This window comes from Penaeus japonicus, unplaced genomic scaffold (assembly GCF_977035675.1).
Source record: "Penaeus japonicus unplaced genomic scaffold, GWHDUDI00000001_assembly GWHDUDI00000017, whole genome shotgun sequence".
Classification (NCBI taxonomy): domain Eukaryota; kingdom Metazoa; phylum Arthropoda; class Malacostraca; order Decapoda; family Penaeidae; genus Penaeus; species Penaeus japonicus.
The window spans coordinates 13,460,743-13,468,242 of record NW_028234419.1 but is presented as its reverse complement, the minus strand read 5'-3'; the positions used below and the strand labels follow the sequence as shown (position 1 = coordinate 13,468,242).

The following is a 7,500-nucleotide window of genomic DNA, read 5'->3' as shown; positions in this document are numbered from 1 at the left end:
GCTAAATATAAGCTGTATCGTTCACAATAAACCCAGTATGAATATATTATGTTCATTCATTTGAAGTTGCCTTGTTGCTCAATTCCTTACTCCCTTTCTCTTGCCTTTCTTTATCCCAGTTCCTCCAACTTTCTCCCCCTTCTCTCTCTAAATCCCTCCTCCTCCCCTTTTCTCCCAGCGTGCCGTGCAGACTCCGAGCGGCATGACTCGATGCTGAAATATGCGTGAGTCAGAAATCCAGCAGCGGAACTCAACCTTGCAGAACGCCAATACCGTCATCTCTCCCTCCACCTCTATCTCGTATCCTTATCTCTATTTTCCTTTATTTCTCTTCTCTTCCCTCTCCTCTCCCCCGCCCTTTTCCTCTTCTCTCTCTCTCCATTTCCCCTTTTCCCTTTCCCTCTCCTTTCTTTCCCCCCTTTCCCTCTGCTCTCCTCTCCTCTCCTCTCCTCTCCTCTCTCTCTCTCTCCCCTTTCCCTTTCTCCCTCTCCCGCATCTCCCTCCAAACTCACCCAACATCCCTTCTTCCTCCCGCATGGCAACAACCTGGTTCTTTTTTTATCCACTTAAGGAACATCCAAGAGCATGAATGTGGATCTTGTCGGAAAAGCGAAATGGCCGGATCGGATTCCCAACCTGCGGGCGCTGCAACGCCTCGACGCCGTCCGAATAATCGCGTTTTATTCCTTTCTCACTCTTGGTTGCACTGCTGTTGACCCCCTGAATCAATAATAATAATACTAATAATAATAATAATAATATAATACTAATATAATAATACAATAATAATAGTAATAATAATAATAATAATAATAATAACGATAACAATAACATTTCATCATGATCAATACTAACATTAATAATACTACTATGAACAACAATAGCACTAAAAACAATAATAATAAGTATAATACTAAAACTACTGTTACTACTATTATTACTAATTAAAAAAACAATATCACTTCTACTGCAAATAATAATAATAATAATAGTAACAATACAGAGGTCAACTTAACAGCCTGGCAACAACAAGCAGTTTGAGCACAACATGCACACAAACATCCTGTTGTCCCTAGCGAGCCCCTGCGACTTAAAATCGAGGAAAGGGGGAGAGGAATAGGCCAGGGCGAGGGAAAGGGGGGGGGGCATTGCAGGCGAGGGTGATATAAAGGGAGGAAGGGAGGAAGGGAGGAAGGAGAGGAAGGAGAGGAATGAGAGGAGAGAGGGAAGCGGGAAAGGGGGATGAGGAGAGACAGAAAAATGGGAAGAGTGGGGTGGGATGGGGAGGGGAGGGGAGAAGAGAGGAGGGGATGAAAGAAGAGAGGCGAAAGAGGAATGAGAGAGGAGTGGAGAGGAGAAGGGCAGGGGTGGTGTGATCGGGAGGAGCAGGACAGGGGTAGGGTGGAAAGAAAGAGAGAAGGGTGATGGTTAAGGTAAAGAAAGGCGTGAGGAAAAGAACGGATCAAAAGCAAATCGACAACAAACGAAGAAAAAATAATAACGGGATCGATACGAAGAAAAGAGGAAGCAAGAAAAAGAAAGTAAAAAAAAGTGACGAGGAAAAAAAAGGAAATATACACTCTCAAGTGCCCATAAGGATTCCGAGAAGAAAGACTGCCTATGTCTGCCATCCCGTGAGGCTGAGCAAGTGCCCTTTGCGAGGTCGGATTTGCACAATGCTTCTGAATACGTCAAGCTACAGCAATCTATTAATATACGAACACTAGATGCTGCAAGCTTGCATGGCGGGAGAGGCGGAGGTGAGCGAGCATGTTCTCCCTCCTCTCAGCTCATATCTACCCCGTCTCTCTCTCTCCCTCCCTCTCTTTCTCCCCTTTTCTATGTCGATTTCTCTGCGTATAAGTAAATATATGAATATGAATATAAGAGAGATGAATATGTATTATACATATATCTACAAATACCTTTTTGATCACCCGGTCACACACACCACACACGGACTCACCTGCCAATTGACCGCTATAAGAAGGTGCCAGGATTGTGACACTCGGCGCTCTGGGGGAGAGAAAATGACAACATCTTACATTCGAGTCACTTTCGACACGGAGCAAGGGATTGTGGACCTTCCTGCCGCTGAATATGCATGTTCTGTTTTCATTTCTTTCTACACATACAGTCATTGGCAATGATAGAAGCAGCATCAATGGAAATGTTCATGAATAATGTCTACCATCACGAAACATCAAAAGGGACAACAAAGGTGAGATTTGTAGAGAAAAAAACAGCATCACAAAAAATGTGAAATTAAAATCGAAAACAGGAGAGAGAGAGAGAGAGAGAGAGAGAGAGAGAGAGAGAGAGAGAGAGAGAGAGAGAGAGAGAGAGAGAGAGAGAGAGAGATATATATATATATATATATATATATATATATATATATATATATATATATATATATATAGAGAGAGAGAGAGAGAGAGAGAGAGAGAGAGATAGAGAGAGATAGAGAGAGAGAGAGTGAGAGAGAGAGGCCGAACATTATGCGAAACAAGCACCACCGCAATCGACAATTAAATCTAAAATGTCTCAACAAACTTAGATTATTCTCTTTGACTTCGTTCATTTCCAGCTGTTCCGCATTGCCCCCCCCCCCCGCTCCCTAAAAATCCATTCTTAACCTGACCCCTTTCTAACTTCACCTGATTCCGTTCACACCGAAACCTGACTAGTATTGTGTAGGTGGCGTCGGTTCGCCTAACCCGGTGGTCGTTCCTGACCCCTGCTTACAAAATGCTTCCTCCTTCCTATTTATAAATTGTATGTCTTTTCTTCCTAATTCCAAAATGTCCCTTTCCCTTTACTTACAAAATGTCTCCTTCCCTTGCTTACAAAATTTCCAATTCACCATAAAAAAAAATACCTGCCATTATACTGGTACAGAAAGCCACAGGTACGTACGATTATCCTATGGTAAGAAAAAAAAGGAGCAGGTTCGCCTACCCCTTGCCCAACTCCACCCCCCCCCCCCAAGAACCTCACTAGCCCACCTCCACCCCACCTTTCCCAAGTCCCAGGAAGACATGACACACGTATCAAAACGTTTAGTGATAATCATTCCCGTTGTACCTGACTATTATTATGTATTTGTGTCTACTTACTATTCATCGTATTACTTTATCTTCTAAAGTAATCCGTTTACCTTGTCTATTCTTAGTTATTTCATATATATATATTCTATTTTATTTCGATTCATCAATATAATCAATATTGTATGAATATATACAAAATCTGAACCTAAATACACTTTTCCCCCGTCTAAATAAATGCACCCTCCTAAATCAGTCCCTTGCAACGGGACTCCCAGGGTACATATGTAACCTCTTCCGGTACTTACAGCCCGTTATCTTTGTCCCAGTATGCATGGCGCGGTCGACACACATGCGTTCAACCGTCGGTCTCAACCAGGAAATATCTGCGGCGGTTGGATCCCGACCTGGAGGTGGCTGCACCGAGCGTCTGCTGCCCTGCGCTTTACTACTCATTTATTGAAATCTGGGAGATGGAGAGCTGAGGCGAGCTTCGAGATGGCACGGAGTCGTGTCCCTGTGTTCATTGACTGTACGTAGAAGCATATATATATATGTGTGTGTGTGTGTGTGTGTGTGTGTGTGTGTGTGTGTGTGTGTGTGTGTGTGTGTGTGTGTGTGTGTGTGTGTGTGTATGTATATATATATATTTATACACACATTTGTATATATGTATATGAATATATATGTATATGTGTATGTATGTATATATATGTTAGATTATATATATATATATATATATATGTAATAATATGTATGTATATATATATATATAGATATATATATATATATATATATATATATATATATATATGTATATGCATATGTATATATGTATGTATACATATATATATGTATATTATTATATATATATATATATTATATATATATATATATTAATATACATACATAATATATATATATATATATATATATATATATATATATATATATATGTATATATATGGGTATATATGTATATATACACAACCATACTGTACATACATACATATATTGTGTGTGTGTTGTGTATATGTGATATATATATATATATGTATGGTTGTGTATTGTGTGCATATTATATATATATGTATGTATATGTGTATATATTTATATGTGTATGTATATATGTGTAGCCATACATTTGTATATGTGTGTATGTGTGTATATGTATATATATGTGTATATTGTGTATATATATTTACTCAATATGTATGTTGTGTCTGTGTATGGGTATGGTTGTTGTGTATGGGTGTGGTGTGTGTGTGTGTGTGTGTGTGTGTGTGTGTGTGTTGTGTGTGTGTGTGTGTGGTATGGGTGTGTGTGTGTTTGTGTGGTGTGTGTGTGTGTGTTGTGTATTGTGTGTGTGTGGATTGATGTATGGATGGATGTTTGTGTAATGTATATGTGTATATGTATATGTATATATATATATATATATATATATATATATATATATATATATATATATATATATATATACATATACATAGAGAGAGAGAGAGAGAGAGAGAGAGAGAGAGAGAGAGAGAGAGAGAGAGAGAGAGAGAGAGAGAGAGAGAGAGAGAGAGAGAGAGAGAGAATATACAAACCTACATATACCCACACGCACCACCATACATAGACAACAGCCAGTGGCCATGCACACACAGAGCCTTCACAGAATAACATTAAACATCACCCGACGACCAAGTCTGTTTACAACGCGGCCTCATTTGGCATGCACGGCAAACAAAGATCCCGGAACACCGCAAAGGAGCGTGGTAAATGGGACTGCATCTTGACATGACTGATGTGTTGGCGATTAAGGTTTGGTTATATATATACTATTTGAGTCATGCTTCCTGTGCACGAGTTGAGGTCATGCGGGGATCTGTGTGTCTGCGTGGCTGGCATGATGCGCCTGACATATACGCGACATAATATCTCTGTGTCTGTCTCTCTCTTTCTCTTTCTCTATCTATCTATCTATCTATATCGTTATCTCTTTCTGTCATCCTCTCCAATTCTTCTGCTACACTTGAAATTCGCAAGTAAAACTACTCGAAAACCATTAACCACAGTCATTACTGGCTATATATAGCCTAAGCAAGGCAAATGTACACGCACACGCAAACACACAGAGAAAGTGAGTGAGTGAGTGAGAGAGAGAAATGCCTGGGCAACAAGACTCATGCCCGGCTGCACATGCAACAGAGCTCCCAAGCCCTCTTAGCTGAGCCAGTGCCAACAGAAAGCAACTCATCCAGGCACTCCGAGACGCCTCGCCTTGCAGGATGCCCTGTGCCCCATGACACCACCCTCAAATGTCAAAATCTGACACCATCCCCTGCTCCTCTTTCTCTCCCTCACAATGTACATTGCCGTGCCTCATACTCGGTATAATTGCAGCGATAAACATAACGACGTGCGAAATGTAACCCACATTACGTAACCCTGCTCTTTAGTTCGAATGATTTTCCGAGTTTCGTCGCCGAGAAAAAGCAACTTCCTAAGAAGGCGAGTAGTGACTGTTGCAATTTAGCCAACACGCACACTCACTCACACACACTCAACTATCCCCACCTCTTGTAACGTCACCATCCCCTTCAAAAGACCACGGTTACCATAGCAACGAGTTACAGACATACAAGCTGAACTGAGGCCATGCGGGAAACTTCAATCAATCTATCAGAATGGCACCCCGCTCGAACTATTCCTTGTATCACGTGATTTCGAAACCGTAGGCCTGTTGACAGTCTGAGCATTCGAAGATCTTGGGTCTCGATGGCAGATTACCTCATATACTTATCAGAACTTGGTGCATTTGTAGATTAACGGAGCGGTATCTGCGTTTATGTACGGGGGAGGGAGGGAGGAGAGAGGGAGGGAGGAGGGAGGAGAGAGGGAGAGGGAGAGGGAGAGAGAGAGAGAGGGGAGAGGGGAGAGAGCGATAAAGAGGGAGAGAGAAGGAAAGAGAGGAAACGAGAGAACGACAAAGAGTGCCGGTGAGCGAGCGAGCGAGAGCAAGAGAGAAACCCACACCCAAAATAAACAAAACGTCTAATACGAAATACCCTCCCATCGAACAACGCAATACCCCCCCACCCCATCCCCCGTCTCCCCCATACAAAATGCCTTCATCTCCGTATCTCAATCTCCACGCCACTCCTCCGCAATAGATAAATCCCAACCTTACGTCTGGATATCACCTTATCAAAGCCACGATAACAATGGCAATCTCGTTATCTACGCGGGAATCACAGTCGTCATTTCCCTCCCGAAGTCCCTCTTTCTCTCTCTATATGCTCGCTGTTTACACTGCTCTCTCTCTCTCTCTCTCTTTCTTTCTCTCTCTCTCTCTCTCTCTCTCTCTCTCTCTCTCTCTCTCTCTCTCTCTCTCTCTCTCTCTCTCTCTCTCTCTCTCTCTCTCTCTCTCTCTCTCTCTCTCTCTCTCTCTCTCTCTCTCTCTCTCTCTCTCTCTCTCTCTCTCTCTCTCTGGTGTGTTTACGTAACGCAACCCTCGTTTATCACCTGTTGTCTTTTTACCTGCAGGGCCTTCCTCCAGCCTATTTCTACATTAGTCTGTCTGTCTGACTATTCCCTGCTGTATGTCGATTTGATATGAAGTTAACTTTGTGTAATCAATAAGATACATGGATGTCAAGACAAATAAGCGAGTTTAACACTAGAGTTGCAATTTATTTGTTTTGTTCTTGATGTATCTATCTCGTTGAGCCGAGTTGACCATGCATTCACCTCAACTTGCAACGGGTTGAAACAATGCACAGGTGTTTCCTCGCTAGATTCAGTTCCATTTCTCTAGTCTTTCCTCCCTCCCTTCTCTATTCTATCCTTTTCTTTTTCTCCCTCTCCCTCTCTCTCCCTCTCTCTCTCTCTCTCTCTCTCTCTCTCTCTCTCTCTCTCTCTCTCTCTCTCTCTATACCATTTCCTATATATCTATATCTCTATCAATTTATCTGCCCATATTTCTATCAATCTATCCATCATTTCTAATTATCTATCAACTTATCCATATTTCTATCTATCTCTATATCGCTTTATCCACATTTCTACCTATCTATCTATCAATCTATTCATATTTTCAACCTATCTATCAATCTATCCGCATTTATATCTACCTTTCTATCAATCTATCCATATTTCTATCTACCTATCTATCAATCTATCCATATTCCTATCTACCTTTCTATCAATCTATCCATATTCCTATCTACCTATCAATCTATCCATATTTCTATCTATCTATCAATCTATCCATATTCCTATCTACCTATCTATCAATCTATCCATATTCCTATCTACCTATCTATCAATCTATCCATATTCCTATCTACCTATCTATCAATCTATCCATATTTCTATCTACCTATCTATCAATCTATCCATATTTCTATCTACCTATCTATCAATCTATCCATATTTCCATCTACCTATCTATCAATCTATCCATATT

At 41.0% G+C, this 7,500-nt stretch overlaps 1 protein-coding gene across 14 annotated transcripts in view; it reads right to left on the bottom strand.

Moving 5' to 3' along the window:
- The window catches only part of LOC122253529 (uncharacterized), a 69,999-nt gene that overhangs the window by 54,881 nt on the left and 7,618 nt on the right, over window positions 1-7,500 (bottom strand). For 11 of the 14 annotated variants that reach the window (XR_006223246.2, XR_015191777.1, XM_086545972.1 and 8 more), the window contains exon 2: window positions 1,967-2,016. The exons of the other annotated variants lie outside the window; for them this stretch is intronic. The gene's annotated coding sequence lies outside the window, so the exon portion shown is untranslated. The remainder of the gene's footprint in view (window positions 1-1,966; window positions 2,017-7,500) is intronic. 14 annotated transcript variants of the gene reach the window in all.